This window comes from Diuraphis noxia, unplaced genomic scaffold (genome assembly GCF_037042655.1).
Source record: "Diuraphis noxia isolate RWA-SAM2 unplaced genomic scaffold, SU_Dnox_SAM2 contig0004, whole genome shotgun sequence".
Lineage (NCBI taxonomy): Eukaryota > Metazoa > Arthropoda > Insecta > Hemiptera > Aphididae > Diuraphis > Diuraphis noxia.
In genome coordinates, this window is record NW_028301714.1 from 26137728 (window position 1) to 26157172 (window position 19445).

A 19445-nucleotide genomic window follows, 5' to 3' on the forward strand; every position below is an offset into this window, starting at 1 on the left:
ACGCGTGCTTTTATTTATTCTCCGCAGACGTGGGTGGTTTGGGCGGTGGAAACACATTGAGTTGCGTGTTTTTTTCCTTCTTTAAACATATATATATATTATATACCTTATTCGTCGCATTAGTCCCGCTTGAACGGCCTCCTATTTCCTTTTAAATTACATTACAGTCTCGCGTTTGTGCTTGACGACTACGTCGATACCAAATTATTCGCGAGTTCATTTCATTTTGGATTTTCTAAGTCGTTCACCACCGCCCTCGCCACCATATTGCAACCTACGCAAAGTGCATTTTTTTTTAGGCTTGTCCTGACGATGAAAAATCACATTCGTCCCGCGACTCTTGCACTCAATGCTGGTGACGTATTAAAAATCGAATAAACACTGAAGTTGACAGGACAGGATGCACAGTATTCGCTATAAATCGTGACAATAAGCAGTTGGGCTATTTGATAATATACCTACATACTTAACCACAACGCCGACTGTCTTTTTTATTGATTTCAGTACAGATCACTCCCCCCCCACACACACACACACACACAATACTACAATAGACATTTTACGAGGGATATTAACTATACTGTGATCCGTTTCCCATTTGAAAACATTTAACAATACAATATTATGATACTCATCATTTATCCCCTCCCCCCCATTACGTGTTAGGAGACCACATGTATAGCATCTATAGCTATGAAATTCTCTGTAGGAGCGTAAATACAAAATGTATTACGATATTTTAATCGTTTTATTCTCTATTATGTAACAATAATGTCAAAACTATCTTAAAACGATGCGCACACTATATATACATATACTCCGACAGTATAATTGCATATTATGTGTATCGGGTCCTATATTATGGGAGCGGAGCTCGTAATATTATACTCACGGTAAGGCGGGGCTGGCCAGGTCCAAGGAGAAAAAGAATAAGAAGGAGCTTTGTGCATGTCGACGAGGATATAATAATATCGTAGACATGTATATAGTGATTGATGCGTGTCCGGCGGCGGCATGTCGCGCGACGGATATATATATGTGTTATTGTGACTCCGGGCCCCTTCTTCAGTAATTAACCGTCGCCACTGATAAGCAACGCGTATCGTAGTGGCGTGCCAAAGCGACGGATGTATACACTATATATATATATATATAAATCACCAATATATACCTATACCATATATATATATATATATATATATATATATATATATATATATATATATATATATATATATATATATATATATATATATGCCTAATATGGGGTATAATAATATATTATATAAAGCGGGGTAGTGGCGTGCGTGCAGTGTGGTTTCTTATTTTTTTTTCTCGCGGTTACGCTACTTTGTACATACGATGACTTGCAGCACGCGCTCGCCGTTGCCGTAGAGATAACAAGACCGGCTCTGATTAATGAACGTTAAATGCGCTTTTAATACGCGCGTTCGTATTATACGCGAGCTCCGAGACTGAGGCTGTTTATATCGTATAATATGTGTTTGTGTGTGTGTGTAGACCTCAACCCTCTCCCTACACCGCACCCGAATTACTATTCTCCTAGGCGGTCGTCTTTTTCCGGTTCGCCGGTTCGCCGTTGTACGTCATGTAGAGCGGAAAAAATAGAATAATAATACCGAATCAGAAAAAAAAACTCCTCATCGTTCATATATACATCATGTATATACATTACATTTACATACACAATGCACCTTCTGCTATCATCGTAATAACAGCTCGTTCTAGGGATATAATATATATATAGTACGTGTATAATTTTATGTATTACGCCACGCGCACGGTAAATTAAGCAAATTAAATTCTCGCAACATATTACAACGTAACATTGTATTATAAAATGATATTGTATTCGGGCCTCGGGTTTTTGTTTCACGCTTTCCAACGCATCTCCAGGTCATCGGGGTGAGGAAGAGGGATGAAATCAAATCTTATATAATAGTTTTTACGGCGACAACACGAGCGAACAGTACTTTACGCATACAAATTTAAGACGCAATAATAATTATAAAAGAACAATTTCACTGCGCCGACACAGTTTTAACTAGACGTATACAATCCGTCAAGTTATTTTTATTTTTGCTTTATCAAACGAATTCAACTGTATACCTATAATAGTCTAACCTATAGGTACTATTAAGCAGTGTTGGCGAGTTGCGGCCCAAACCCTAAATAACGTACGAGTTGCGTCCCGGGTTTATGAAAGGTACGTACGAATTGCGGCCATACAATAATGTATATATATTATATACTATATGTCCATAAATGTATAGTAATAGTATATAAACATCACAATATTATGTAGGTATTTTCTAGTATAAATTGTCGTACTTATATTAATATTGGTCGTAAAGAAAATAAAAGTATTCATAAAATTATAGAATATAATATAATTGGTGTAATATATTATGATAATAATGTCAAAAAAAAAATCAAAGCATTCATAATGTAAGTCATATAATATGGCAGATAATACGATAAAACGATCTATATTATCTTTATCATATTATATACAAAAATATAACTTCCTATACGTATTGAACATTTCGTTTATATACGGTACACAGGTAATAGGTATTAGGTATATAATATAATGTATATTATATAAGTAAGATACATATGTAATGATAATTACTCGGGCCGTAACTAACCTATACCTAAAATATTATCGGGCTGGAATTCATCGGTCTCCAACACCGGAAATGAAAGGTCGGGCCGCAACTCACCCTCAGCCCTATTAAGTAGTCGATTCCCACATTATCGATAAAAAAAAAGGGTTTTATACGAATACTATTATTTTATTTTTTATATCATATAAATAAATCGTATATTTACACAGTACAAAGTGGCATTTTTTTTCTTTTAAAATTCCATAAAATACTAGAAATTTGTGCGTTTTAGTCGATTCGGAGCAGTTACGTGTTTTACATTGAGGATTTTGATTGACATTTCAGTTTCCGCTCCAATTTATTTCTTCGCTGTCATCACCAATGAATATAATACAACTGATATAGTATATTATTGTATATTATGCTGTATACGTGCGAGGTGTGACGTCCATCGTGTGTTTGACACAATTTTTTAACCCACATCGATCGAGGCCTATATAATATAGTAGATGTATACAGAATATAAGGGACGTTTCGACAGCGTATATATGTTTTCGCGATATCGTGTATGCGATTTCGGTGGTCATAAAGTAATATGTTGTTTGATATATATATATATATATACGCTTGTGTGCACTTGTGGTATATAATATTATAGTGAACATTGTGGGAAAATAACAAAAACATTGGCTGTTGATGGCGCGGTGAGTTCGTATAGCATAACTATAGTTTACTATTATTGGCTTAACGCAACGTTTTGCAATTTAAATATTATTCATCTACCCACATTCTTATAGTCGTTCGTGTTTAAACACTACATAAAAGCTTATATTATGACATTCGATGTTATGCAACTTTCTTGTAAGCGTGTATAATAATATTGATAAATACGCGGCCGATTTATGAACAACTAAACACGCACTAGTAGAGGCATATGCCTGGAATAGTTAACGGCATAGCCACCCCCCCCCCCCCTCAAAGCAAAGCAAAACAACTAAACACGACTTTGTCGCATGATCCTATAAAATTATAAGTGCCAACCGTGTTTATATTATATTGCAAAGACTCGGGACGTTCATTATTGAGTACACCCAACAGTTTCAACTCTTAAATGATTTTCTTCAAACAAACAACAACTATTTATTCTGTCTAAATTATTCGAATTTATTTCCCGATACTATATATAATATCATATAATGTAATAATGTATATGAGATCGAGACATAAGACACATTTTTACATGAGCGACGATTGAGTTCATACACACATTGTCAATAAAATACGTTTAATTTCTGTGAACAAATTTTATCTAAAGCTTAAATATTTCCACTACCTAACCGATGTCCTATGTTGCGTGTGAAGTGTTAAAATTATTAATTGAACAAATTTTTTTTTCCTTTACAATTTATCAGACAATTCAGTGATTTATTAGGAATAGAACTATAGAAACAGGATTAACTTGAGTCTTATAAAAAAAATTAAAATACCAACGTTTGTCGTAAATGGCAAACGATGACGCAGCGCTACTGCATAACGAGGAGGTGGCTAGCCAATCGTTGAAACTTTGAAAAAAAATTTTGTGATTTTTTAACAATGATTTATAATTATACTAGACAAAAGTATACGTATAATATAATACATAAAAATATAGAATATATAATACTTATTATAAGTAACTCATTTTACTAAAATATTTTAAAAACTATACAATTATTGATCTATATAAAAAAATTACTTAAGTTGCTTGTAAAAGGCTACTAAATATATCTATATTTCTGTTGAAACTTTTAAAGTACCTAAACATAACAAGTTATGAAACATTTGTTGGGTTGTGGTAATATGTTTTAGTGTGTAATAAAAACGGAACCTCCCGCTCCCAGTGGTTATGTTGGATATAAAATTAGTTAGAAACGCAAATTTCGAGAGCGTCAACAGAGTACCAGCTCTATAACTATTTGTTTTCCAAACCAAGCAATACCCCGCTGATCCAGAACTTGGACATACATGAGATACAATATAATATATGGTATGTATGAGCGGTGAAACGAACATGATGGCGGTAGACAAAAACGATGGGGAAATCCATTTTGCAACGTTAAGTTTATGTGCATATACAAAGACGAAATATAATTTTTATACAAACTATTTGTTTAAGTCGACGGTGAAATAATAAATACGATATAGATCAGTGGCTCATAAAACGAACGCGCAACAATGTTATGCTGATTTCGTTTTATTTGAATTATAATATTCGACTCGTCGCCGATTAATTTTCCCTGACGGTTTTTTATTATCCCCGATCGTACGGATGAAACGTGTGATTATATCAAAATCGAAAACCAGTTTAAGCTGATTCCGTGGACACTACTGCATGTAAATTGACATTTTAAACCGTTAAAATGATTTCTATAGATCGATAAGAGACACGCAAACCCGTGAAGAATCTCGTTCGATCAGAATAGTATGTAATATCATTATTATATTGTATCTCAAGATCTCATCATCGTTAGCCACCAATACCTTCATTTAATAATCGCACACGAAATATAGTCGTATTGTAATAATGATGACGTAGTGAACACCCCGTCGTACATCGTATCCAACTTCACCCCTTTGCGCTAGCGCCCAACAATATACATGATAATAATTGTTTAATTATTGCACACTTGCAATTATTCTCTCGGGGGCAGTTGTAACAGAAAAAAAAAACACACACCCATTTTGAAACATATGATATTATGCGTTGGGCGGTGAAGGAATAATTATATATATATAACGGCGATATGGAGCAACACGCCTTTGAACGCCGCTGGCGTGGATTGACGACTGCAGCGGCGGTGGCAGTGGTTCTTTTGTCGTAACATTATTATTCACAATCATATTTTTCAACCTAACGACAATGAAAAAGCATTTGCGTAAGTACAAGTCGAGTAGTGCGTACGACACATAAAATATAATAACAATAACAACAATATACCAAATATAATAATGATGATGATAATATAATAGCATTGTTAAAGTCAAAATAATATTATAGATGCCACCGTCGTATTGTACCTTCAGCCATAAGAACGCCACAGAAAGTAGCTAGGCATGTGTACAACAGTTGTATTTACCTCCAAGACCACCAAACTAGCCGCTGCAGCCTCCACGATCCGCCTCATGAACTGTCATCGTCTTATATGTCACCATCACATGCGCGCCCCTTATTGCGACACACGCGGCACGCCAAAGCCCCTTTTGTCGTCGTTTTTTTTCACAGCAAACCAGTTAGTTGTAAGATATAATATCATTACTATATATCGAACAACGTACAGTTCATCCTTTTCCTATGGCCTGCAACGACACTCGGCCGCGTTGAATTATTCATATATACGCGTGTACCAATAATACACTGCACACAAACGCATATACCCATATATATTTATTTTTCTTCTTTCTTGTATATTATATACCTCTTCGCCTCAGCTGACTGTTTTTTAATTTCTACCACGACGGTCGCCGACAGGTCTCCGCGCCGCGCACCGAGTACTACTTATCTATCTGTATATAATATTATATTACATTCTCGGCGGGCACTATATGATATTAAAACTGTAAAATGCAATTTGTGTGTATGTGCGTGTGTGTGTAGGTACGCTTATATCGCGAAGATGCCATGCATTTTGTCTACGACGTGGTCGCGGTGATTGTGTGTCGTGTCTCGTCTACACCGATAGGTATGTATGTACACTTTTTCAACAACTGTTCGTCGTCGTCTAATAACCCACCAACCACCCAAGTAACATTTTCCCGCGCGTTTTTCCATATAATTTTGTATTTTATCCATATATGCGCTAAATAGCTACCTGATGATATGCCTATACAGCCCGTGTGCAATATAATAGAAAATACAGCGGAACCCCGATAACTCGAATCGGTGGAAGGCGAAAAAAAATCGAGTTATCGAAAATTCGACTTACGGAAGTTCACACACATCACGTATTGTAAGGCAGTGGTCAAGGCATTCCTTCGAGTTATCGAAAATTTGACTTATCGAGGTTCCACTACAGTATAATAGTAGTATACATAGTAAATATGTGCACACATTGCAGCCTAATATATTATATAGGTATGCGTATACGCGGTGCATAGATCACGACTGACAGATTTTGACGGCCCTAGGTATACGCCTTGTGTGTATCTATAAGATTTCGATTAGCGAGCGGAAATACTCTAAATATTATACATTATATTATTATTATTGTGAATGTACTGCAGCAGCAGCAGTATGAAGAGTGTGCAGATCGTTCGGAAGGAGTGCGGCCCAGAATAAAAAATAACCGCATCATATACTTAGGCGAATATATCATATAATACACGACGACCTAGTCGGAGGGGTGAGAGGGTAAAACACCCTTTTCAAAAATCAATTAGAATCACCGAATATTATAATATACCTACTCATGCAGGGGTTTTTTTTTACGTTCTTCGACTGCAAGAAAGGAGCCTATACTCGGATCGGTTGAGTGTGTATGGCTGCGCCGAACAAGAGCTGCTACGAACTATATACAATATAATATAATGTAATATATATATATATAGCTGTCGACGAGGTGGCAAGAGGCGTTGACACTTGTTTGATGGAAGACACTATAACCGAAAAGCTGCGGCGGTGGCACATTATATTGGAGCGCGGCGTAAACGAGCACAAAAGCAACGGCGTTGTGGCGAAATAGCGGCGAGGCAATAATTATATATCGGGCATCAAGATGGATCACCGTCGCCACCGCCGCCTCCACCGACGACAATGCCAGGGCAGCGGGTAGTTGCCCCCTTTTCATCGCGCCACTGGCAATACCAATTTTCTTTTGACCCTTTTCATTATTGAAACGCGCGAGAGCGTTTTACTCTCCCGCCGAGAATTTTGATTGAATACTTATATCCTACTATATATACACAGCTACCCGCCGGAACGAACGCGTCTGCCGTCTGGAGCTCCTCTTGTGCGTGCGGTGTGTCCCACGCCGCCACTCGATCGGATTAAGTTTTTAAATAAAAATAATAATAATAGCATACAATTTCCACGGAGGTTTTAAATTAAGTTAATGATTCGTTACGTCGACGACGACGGATCTCTCTCACACACACTCTTTCACTCTCTCTTTGAATATGCGGCATACATCGTCCTCTCCTCTTTTACGCGATTTTATACGCGTGAATACAATATTATAATATTTTATTGTATACGCATTGTACACGCACACGTTCCCAAGTGTTATCACGATTTTTCGAGCGTACACTATAGTGCTCGATGAAGGTTTTGTGGTAGAAATAAAAATAATAATAATAAATAAATAAAATTAAAATTCACGCGTACAAATTCAACGGACTATGTACAAGTGTTGCATAGCATACAATCATTAAAAGAAACATTTTAAAATAGTTATCGTATTTTTATAGTTATTATTAAAAAATATGTAAACATAACATCATATGTTAATACATAAAACGGATATTTTACCATTACCTGTTTTGAAATATAAAAATTAACGTGGAGAGTTAGAAATCTATGACTATATAAATGACGAGAGAAATAAAATAGATGAATTGAACGTTAATTTTTTAAAAATATTTTACAGTTCGCAAAAAAGATCATGATATTTCATTGTAAGTTTCAAAAGTGTTTTTACTGCGAATATATTATACATGACACATAACTGATTTATAATAAACTATGATTGAGAATTTTGAATTCGATAAGTTTTTGATTTAATTTACAATTCTTCTCGGTCGAAATGGCAGTCTCACAATCGAGTTATACTGTTGACAAACAAAATATCCAATTATATTTTGCCTTGTATCCTATTATTTACATAATCCGTGTAGAAATGTAGAATATATATTTTTAAATTATAAGCAAGGATGATAAACTACACTGCTTGAAGTTGTTTACAGTTTTTTGAAAAGTTTTATAATTAGTAAAAATTAATAGTATACACGTATTTATTAATGCCTACGTTATATAACATATAATATATATATATATATATACTATTCAAACTATATTATCCGAAGTTTATTGTTGAATAAAAGATCCGTGATTATTATTTTTTAATTATAACGTATCTCGTGGTGTACGAATAGTATAACTATTATAATAAGATATCAAACTCTCTATTTTTATTTCCATTTTCGTTTTATTATTCACTCAAAAGGGTTTGTACGGTTCACATAATTGAACTTTATTTGCTATATTTTAATGCAGCCGTTTATTTATTATACGGTACCTACTGAATAGAAAGCACGTATAATAGATATATACGTGTATATAGAAACATGCGCATGCATATACATACCTATACGTGTATTATAAACATATAGTAGTATATAACAGGCAGCAGCACTGCCGGTTTTACGTCATGATTCATTGGTTCGGTTGTAAGGCAATTTACGTACAAGTCGCGTTCTTTACATAAACTTGGCTTGTAACTTTGATAATGTAAAATCATCGTAAAACTATATTGGCCGGCGTAAAATTTTATGGACACTTACATAAAGAGAGAAAGAAAGAAAAAAATATAATAAATAAAGAAAACCCGCACGGGGTAACCACGATTTAGAGCCGATGGATTGTATGGACCATAAACAACGACGAGAGCCGAACACACCGCACAGCAATATACAACTATATCTTTAAAATGTAAAGGGCAAGAAAGAGACAGGCGCACGTAAAAAAGAAACAACCGGCGAAAGGGAGGGTGGTAAAAAAAGAAAAAATTGAAAAATAGTAGAAATACGACGGTAGCCCGTTTGCTCGGCCGGCTCAAATTTATCGTCCCGTAGGGATTCGGCCCTTGAAAAGAAGAAAAACCTTTAAATAACCATATAAATATGATCATTGCCACCATGATCTGTGTATATCGGTGGTGTTTTCTATTTTTCTCTACTTGTTTTTTTTTTCTTACGCTCGCCTGAAGTCCGTGTGTGAGTGTTATAAAACTAATACAAATTTCATGACCGCAATTCCGGACCGTTTCCATCCAATCACTATTGTCGGCCGCCCGTTTCCTGGTAAGTATCGATTTTCGCAGATGCCTTATACATATCTATTCTCCAATGTACAACGGCAGCACATATCATGTGCAATGCGCGGACGCCGGACGGTATAATATATAAAGCGCTGCTGATATTATTATTATTCCGTTTCCGGTTAGTCGGGTCCCTCGAACGCGTTTTATACCGAAATAATGCGCACTTTATCGTGGAAATAAAAAAGTACTGGCGCGAAAAGCACGTGCTATAGAGTAGGCGGAGATCGATGAGGACACATACTATACGGGGGCTTATCTCCTTCAAATTATTTCCAAGTGCCTTGAAATAGAGTTGATGAGTTAAGGTTTATTGCTATATTTTACTGCATGTAATATCGGGACGATAAAATATTATTATTTTAAAATTATATTTATATTTTATTTTATTTTAGGAGTTTGCAAACACAGTAATCTTATGTCTGACCAGAAACTTCTAAAATAAAATATATATTCAATAAAAATATTATGTAAAAATTTAAATTACTTTTTTGATTTTTTTCTATAAAAATAACTATATTTGAATCATTGATATTAACGTCAATTGTATTTGTAGTTTATAATTGCACACAATGAGTAAAATATGTGATAAACGGCATCCCCTGCCAAAATATTGAATATACCTTCTACCCTCAACCCACGGCGATTATTCGAATTTGTTTGCTGATTTAAATTTATATTACTAAAATAAAACTAGAATATTCGGGTCCAAGAATGTATAGGAATTCTTCGCAGCATCCGTATAATAATGTATTATTTATCATGTATAATTCTCCAAACGAAAAGTCTTTAAGCACTATAAACATAGGAACTTGTCAGTCATCGTGTCCTCGACGCAAAAGTTTTTCCCTATATATAATGCATAATATACGCAACCCTTTTAATTAAATGAGAAAGCTGTTTTCAGAGAAAGATATAGTTTAGCACAAAAACGAGTACAATTGCCACGGCGGCGTCGTCGTAGTCTTACGACATTGTACGTAATATGCATGTTTTTGTGTTTACAGCAATGAACAGCAATAATAAGAGGTTAAGAAGAGGAAAAGTTTCGAGAAGACTTCTGTCTATACATAATGCTGTACAACACTCACACACACACGCGTGCACGCACACAAGCTGCACTAGCTGCGCACTGGAAGCACTAAACGTTTGGAATTCGACGCGCCTCCGGGAAATCCGGCGAACAAAACGAGTTGATCAAGATGAATGGTCGGACCCATCTCGAAGCGACGCAAAAAATATTCATTATGCATTGTGCGCCACCACGTATATATATTGAAGAGAAAGCCATTTTATTAATAACGATCGAAACCGACGCGAGGATGTATAATGTATATTATTTATTATGTGTAGGTATAATGTAGCGTTCTACACCTATCTATAATACCCATACGCAGCACAAATATATAATATACTAACTATATAATATTATTATTATATGTTATAAATATTATGGTCAGCAGCAAACCCATGTACATGCATTAAAAATTGACGACCGCTATTATTATTGTTGTGCCGGCTAACGCCATGCGTATATACAACATGATTCAAGTCGTGTTATTTACGTTTCGACCCACATTGATATTTAATAAACATTATTATATTATACACGCCGGACGAGGCAAAACGAAAAATGACAATTGACGAGTGAAATTCTTCGTAGCTAGTTTTTAAGTATACCTACCTACCTATATCATACCTATTGCGAAGCGGTAAATTTTAAAACTATATATATATACGGTCGTGTGTACTACGCAATACCACACATATAAAACAGTTTGAACGCGTTAAAACCGTTTGTTACATTTGTTAGCAGTTCGTATGCGACAGCATCAGATTTAGGTGTAGTCAACGGGCATCATGCTGCTGGCGTGTATATATACCGACTGTAAAGATACCCACCGACCAGTTTCTCGATCGATAGCGTACAAATATAATATAATAATATATAATAGCGCGGTGGAATTACGATGATATGATTCAAACTCCCGGGGCGTGGATTTTTTTCTCGCCAAAGTGGTTCACTCTCTAAACCGTCGGGTGCACATGTACGATAATAATATATTACGTATTTATATATATATATATAAATCGCCTCGACCCGACAGCCGTCTGCAGCACTATATACTATCTGCGGCAAGCACCTGCCCGGTGCCGTGACGTGTATGAAAATATTGTAGAGCTCTGCTGCTGCAACAAGCGCTGAAATATCGCAATGATATCGGCCGTGTAGTCCACGGTGTGGGGTGATGAAAATAAAATAAATTTACGCTCAATATACCTTTTTTTTTGCAGCGATGCGGAAGAGAGATTAAACCATTTAATATATTATTACTGTTTCAGAGACACCGCGCGAGAAACGCTGCGGGATCGAGTAAAAAGAAAATTCATTTCTCGATCCCTTCTTCGGACGAGTTGTTTAACAAGCTATTGAACTCGTATTTTGAGCGCCGCGGGGACGAACGAATGACAATCGTAATAGATATAATTGGTAACTGAATTCCCGGGGACGCGACCGTATTGTAACGTAAGATGCACCGGTCGCGCCGGGGGAATGATAATTCAAACGTAATTGTCACCCGAAGGGCAAAAGTTTCGTCGCTGGACGAGTAGAGGGGTCGGAAAAAAGGGTCGAATTCGACACACGTCCGCCATGCGCCGTCTGAAACTTTCATTCTACGACGCCGCAGTTATTGCGCGATTTACGGAGTTACATGGATTAAAAAACCCACGAAAAACAAATTATATATATATTATACGTTATTATTTTTTAGTGCTGCGACATAGGTCGGTAGTACTAACCACCCTGCGACAGGGGAGGGGCACGAAAAGAAAAGAAAACCTTTTATAGTTTTTTTTTTTTTTTTGCTGCTGTGCAGTGCAGTGAGAGGTGCACCTTCACGCCGACCTTTAACGAACATCCGCTTGTCAATTACGATCAGTTAACAACTCGAACGCGCGGAATACGCGTATAACAAATGAACGACTGGCGGAGCAAAAGGGTTCGGACGTGAAAAGCGAACGGCGGATAAATCATTAATCATTTCGTCGTCGTCATCGTCGCTTTTCTCGGCACGGATGGTATAGCGACGTTAGAAACTCGGCGACGCGGGTTGCAATATTGCTCACGCAGAGCCAAAGTATATTATTGACAACGTGAGATACCACCGTGGTACCAAAGCTACTCATCGTATCACGAGTCGCAAAGACTGTAAACATCGCTATTCAGCACAATCTTATGTATTATATAATGATTTGTCATAACACCCCGTCCAATGATGAAATCCACTTGTTCGACATAAATTATTTAAACTTTATTATATTTATAGAAGCGAGAATTCGGTTAGATTTAGTAAACAGCTATACCAAATAAGTGTTTGATATGAATGTATAAATTATAATATTATTATTGTTATTACATTAAAAATATGTACAAACGAAATTGGCTCTACGGATAAAGTAAATACATGTCGATTACTTTTGGCTTGAACAAAATAAACATCGCTGTTGATTCGAGCTCAAAAGACAATATTATTATTATTATTACTACAGTTCGTCCCACTCATTCAAATGATACAATTAATTCGAATTCAGTTACGGAGATGCTGCGCACGGACAACACTGATACATATAATATTATGTATAATACATTAATACGCCTTTATAGTATATAACGAATATATTGTACTATAATACTTGTGAATTATGAATTACGTAATTTAATGATACGTAAATTGTTACTAAATAAACTTTATATTGATTTTGAAACGTATGTACACTTATACAATGTAATTTATTATTACATGGCATATGCCATACATCGCTTCAAAAATTAATTATAATAACAATTTATTGTTAAAGGGGCCGCGTATTGCGTCTTTTTGTCTTGGCAGTAATGTAGATTGACCTCTGCGACAGAAATAACTGTAAGCTATAAAGACGACTAGGGAATATTTTGGCATGGACAAAAAGAATATGAATAATTTCATAGTGTACTTTCATTGATATTTTTCTAATTATATTACACGTTAGTTTATTACCCCGCATCAATGTATACATATTGTACGTATAAAAAATTACCTAGTAGTTCAATCTTGGAGTAGTTCTATCTCATATTCTATATATAACATATTAATATGAAGACAATGAATAATGACCGTTAGACTTAAAATGTATCATATTGTACAGAAGTTTTATGTTTTTTTTTCATTTATATATTTTTTAGTGTGGATGTACATTTAATATATGGAGTATACTGATATACATTTTATATTGTTATTTCATGTTCTGACATATCATTATATTTATAACACTATTGTATCGTCTGTACGATAATTTAAAATTAATTTAACACACGAACAGTCGTTTTAAAGTATAAAATATAATCGGTTAACGCGTTAAAACTTAAAAATATATTATCCGACGACTGCAGCGGCAGACGACACACGCGCACGTTTAAGTCGTATCGTAATTATTTCGTGGATAACGGAATCTGTCAACACGGGATTATGAATGAACGAAAGGGGTGTAGTAGTAGTAGTCGTAGTAGTAATATACCACCATCATCAGTATGACATATTATATATTATATAATACGTTATATACCTATACCTACTAGTATAGTCAGCGTATAAATACGAAACGAGTTGTTATTTACTTTTTTTTACAACTTTGGTTAGAATAAGCCACTGCAGTGTAGAGAAGAACAAGGGGAAAAGGGCGTTGTTTTGGATATATATATAAAAAAACAAAACCGTTTTTTATCTCAATTTGTTTTTCCCCCGGCCATTAGAGGTACTCGCGCGTATACGAAAATAAAACACTGCTTCCGCCGTTTAAATCCGAAATCCATGCCAACTGTTGTGCGTTCGGGGTCGAATTCCACTATATCGTTGTCCTTAACTGGTTTATATAGTGGTGAATATTAATGTGCGAGCGTATACACACCCGCGCTAAGGAGACACGTGGTGAAAGGATTGGTGTGGCGTCGTCTATATTTACAGGTGACGGGCGGGGAAGGGTTGAGAAGGACGCACGTATGTATGAAACGAGGAGTAAAAAAAAAAAAAAAGCCAGCGATGGAATTAATAGATGTCCTCCGGTATAAGATTAATACAAGTCCCCCGGGGAAGTCTATATAGGGAGAGGAATATCTCCGCACTGCTGTTATAAAAACGGCAAACCAAAAATAAACGTCTTACCTGTTCGTTCATGTTATGTCGGACGGTATTGAACGACTCCGACAGTCATAGTCATATTGTACGCTACAATGAATGACGCGCGTGTATATGATGTTATGCGTCTACAACGCGATTCTCGATAGTGGGCAACGCCTGAAAAATACATTTTTAACAATGTTAACAAAATTCTAATAATGATATCGATAAAAATAAATCTAACACGACTGCGTGTGCCTTATGGACAACATTAAGGTTTTTAAATAAATTTATTTTTTAGGTTAACTTAAATAATATTCACACATTATGATCGTTGTTAAAACCCAACTATAATATGTATACCACAAGTCATATAAGTATAGGTGCTCATAATAGAATAAACATTTAATAATATAATTTACATATTATTATTATATTATAATAGGTACATAGGTATCCGTATTTCGGTGAAGTGCCGTCTGTGAGCGGCTTATTATTTTTTAATACAATCACGTCAGCATAAACCCTTATAATATCACAATATTTATTGATAATTGATGTACTAGTTAGCGTATAGAATAATATATTGAATATTAAAAAATATATATAGGAATAGAATAATATCATATTAAGCAACTTTTAAACTTAATTATTATTACCTATTATTTACAATGACTAACATTCAATTTTATTTTTACCACAGAATATAAATAATTAGTATTCATGCTCTATTAGATTATTTTACTCTTAGTAATTCGTGGTAACTCGTAGTGCTCGTGCAGTTGAAGAACTTCTCTGCGGGATTAAAATAACATAATGAATGCCAACCAACATAACTTTTAAATTCCTATTATCGTATAGGATTGAGACAAGGTTTAAACTAAAAATTATTACTTCTTCAGAAACCGATTAATTTGAAGTGGCTCTACAATAATTTTTATATGTCCTCATAAATTGTGTAATTATAAAAAAATGCACGTTCCAATTAATGAAATTCAGTATTTAAACATTTTTATATTTTGCATTAAATTAACAATATTTTAACATAGCTATTGACTATAGAGATTGACTTAAATTGGAAAACATAACTACAAATAAGAGGGTATTTGAACAAATCAAGAAACTATTTAAAACAAATCATTGAAACTACTTAAACTAGGTAGGTATACGATGCAATAATTTAATGTGTAAAGGCTTTTTTTTACATAGTATTTTTAAATTTAAAACTGAAAACTTATTCCAGATAAATCGATTTTCAAAATATTATTCTGATGCATTTTATTCGATAGGTATACAACCGGATAACTATACATTATTTAAGTCATTAAAAGAAACCTGTATTAAATAACATAATTTATAATTTATTAATCATAAATGTCTTTGAATCAAGTACGTTACAGGTTGTTGTAAGAGAAAAAACACGTAAGTCGATTAAACCACTGTACAATAATATATTATTATTATAATATTGGACACTGAATTCGAAACTAACAATTGCCTACGCATCAGTGCAATGGTGTAGAAATAGGGTGGCGTGGGTGGTTATAAACGCCAAACAACTAATAATTATATCACAATGTATTTTTATGGACGTCTTGTAATTAAAATAAAACGAAATGAATAATAACTGAAATAACTTCTGAAGTCAAATTACACTGCGCGTGGGAAGTGAGGATGCGCACGCATATTATGTGTGTTTGTCGTATTGAAAATGTGGTTTTGATAAATACGAGTATATTCAATAATAATTTATTTTATTTCATAATATAATATATAATATATCATCTTCAGTTAATAAATCGCTAAAAAGAATGCAATAATTAGGTACCTTATAAAACGCACACACACACATCCAACGTTTCTTCTAGGTAAAGTTATAGAGTGATATAGGCGTCCCTAAACAACTAATAATAATAATTATTATTATTATTATTATTATTATGTATATATATATATATATATATATATATATATATACATATATGTATATATTTATTTTTTTAATTTATAAAATATATGGAGGGGAAAAATTCCTGGAAATCAAAATTGTAATTTCAGTTTATACACATTATATATTTTATATTATATACATACACATTATTGTACTCGGATTTTTATATACGTAGTTACTAGTCAACAAAATATTCATTTAAAAAAATAAAATTTTACGTCAAAACACGGGTAATGGCTTATTAAAAATATTTCAACTGACTCCGATTTCCTACGTGTACTTATACGAATTGGATCTCGTTAATCCTGCATATTTATAATATTATAATCCCGGCTTAGTAAAAATATCCATCCCACTTTTCACATAATATCATTATTATACCGTATATGCGGCGGCGCATATGGGTTACCATACAACGTACGTAATACGACGCGTCGTGTAGGTTAAGATAATAATAACACGAATATATTATTATTATTATTATTGTAACATGTATGATAGGTATGTGGTAGTTTTTTTCTTTTTATTAAAATCCGACGATTTCGACGATATAATGCGTTTGATTAAAACGAAGTAAATGAGGGGAAAAACGTGTCATCCGTCCTGAACAATCGTACACGTTATATCGGATTCCGTATACCAGTTTTATTATATTGGTAGGTAGAGGGAGCGGGAGATGAGATATAGCGATGATGCAAACACAGATAATAACAACAACAACAATAATAATAATATAATATGAAAGTGTCCTGCGCCGGACGATGAGCCACTCATGTATTATAATATTATATACATAGGCAACTAATATTATGTATGTATGACTTGCAGCTCGACGGCGTTGCGCGAGGACGAGGGAGGCGTAAATCACGATTTTACGATAAAGATCGACGGACGATTAATAATCGATTTTTTCCAATTTAAAATGACTACCGAAAAAAACCGACGACCGCAACGCGCAGTGGATCCTTTCGCTTCACGACCTGTGGACTCGCGTGAATATCGGTAAAAAATAAAAACGATTGTTTGTAATATTAAATACATAATAATATGTATAATCTGATAATCTACGGTACCGAACTGTGTACAGCCGTATAGGTAATTTATTATATTGTATAAAATAGTGGGTCACACGCGTTGAGAATTAAATAGACAAAAATAAAAATAATACCGCCATCGCGTGTTATTTTTATAATAATAAGTAATAACATGACAATAATAATTAATATCATTAGTAGGTATATGAAACTCTCGTTTTGCACATTTATATTGTAATATATAATATAAATATTGTATGATGTGATGCGTGTTGTTTTATGATATTATGTGGCAGTTAACTCGAAAATATAATGACTCGTTGGACTGCGTGTGTGGAGCTTTATTCTTGTTGTAACGCGAACAACGCGTAATAATAATAATTTAACATTGCAGAAGATTATTATTGTGTTATATTATTATTATAGTGGTCGTTGTGTACGAGATGATCTAGTCGTTATACACGAACGGGGCTCATTAAAAGTAAGGAGAAAAAAACAATATAATTTAATCGGCGCGCCGCGTATATATTATATATTATTATTAATGTGTTGCACGGCACGCGTGTTGCATAAAATATACCTACGATACGTTATTTTCGATAAAAATTAATAAATAAAAAAAATATAATACATACACCCGCAGTCCTATCGTTGATTATGACGTTAGGCATTATTATAGAATACTAAATTATCCGTATTCTATCGTATCGTATAATACATATTTATGTAGGTATACGCGCCGTGGCTATATCACGATATTATATAGATGTTATAAAGCATTATGATAAAAGGCGTATACGTTATAGTAATAATACTACCATACTACTAATACTAATAATAATAATAAGCAATAATACGTTGGTATAAATAAATAAATAACTGCGATGCCCACACGCGTCCTCCCGATTGCGGCGACGACGAATGCTGGATGGATACTGCTGCGTGCTGCTGCAACCCAAGACGGCGGCGCGCGGCGGCCGCGGATAATGGCTCAATCCGAACGCTTTGTAAATCAATTAACTCGTGTTCGACGTTTATATATTCTACGAGAGTAGTTTTTGTACATATTTTGCTCGTGATTATTATTCCACCGCGTTCTAGGATTCCGTGCATACTTATTAAAATGTAATTTATAATAATATTATCATCGTACGTACACTATGCGAGCCTATTGTGTAATGTAAAATACGTGGTGCGCATTCACTTCATTTCTGCAGTTCATTATTATTATTACACTGTTATTATATTATTATCAATGTAGCAGATGCTCCTCGTCCCGCGTGATACAAACAGCAACGATGACCGTCGTCTCCGGCCGAGTAGACGATTAAAAAAAAAAAAAAAAAAAAAAAAAAAAAAAAAATGTTTTTAATACTAAATATCGGTATAATATACCATATACCTACGAAGCGCGTGGTAATACTAACTATAATAATATGATATAAATGTTATATCGCCATCGACGTACCGTGTTATTAAAAATGCATCACAACCACAGAATTTATTTTATACACACACTCACATATCATAATATAATGTGTACAATGTACATTGTACTACACAAGACATCGTAGGTATACCTATAGTTTCTATAAGTTGCATAC

At 34.4% G+C, this 19445-nt stretch overlaps 1 protein-coding gene across 3 annotated transcripts in view; it reads right to left on the reverse strand.

Annotated features, from left to right (window-relative positions):
* Positions 1–19445, reverse strand: part of Sox102F (transcription factor Sox102F) — a 183261-nt gene that overhangs the window by 100082 nt on the left and 63734 nt on the right. For all 3 annotated transcript variants that reach the window (XM_089225954.1, XM_089225953.1, XM_089225955.1), the window contains exon 2: positions 14902–15033. The gene's annotated coding sequence lies outside the window, so the exon portion shown is untranslated. The remainder of the gene's footprint in view (positions 1–14901; positions 15034–19445) is intronic.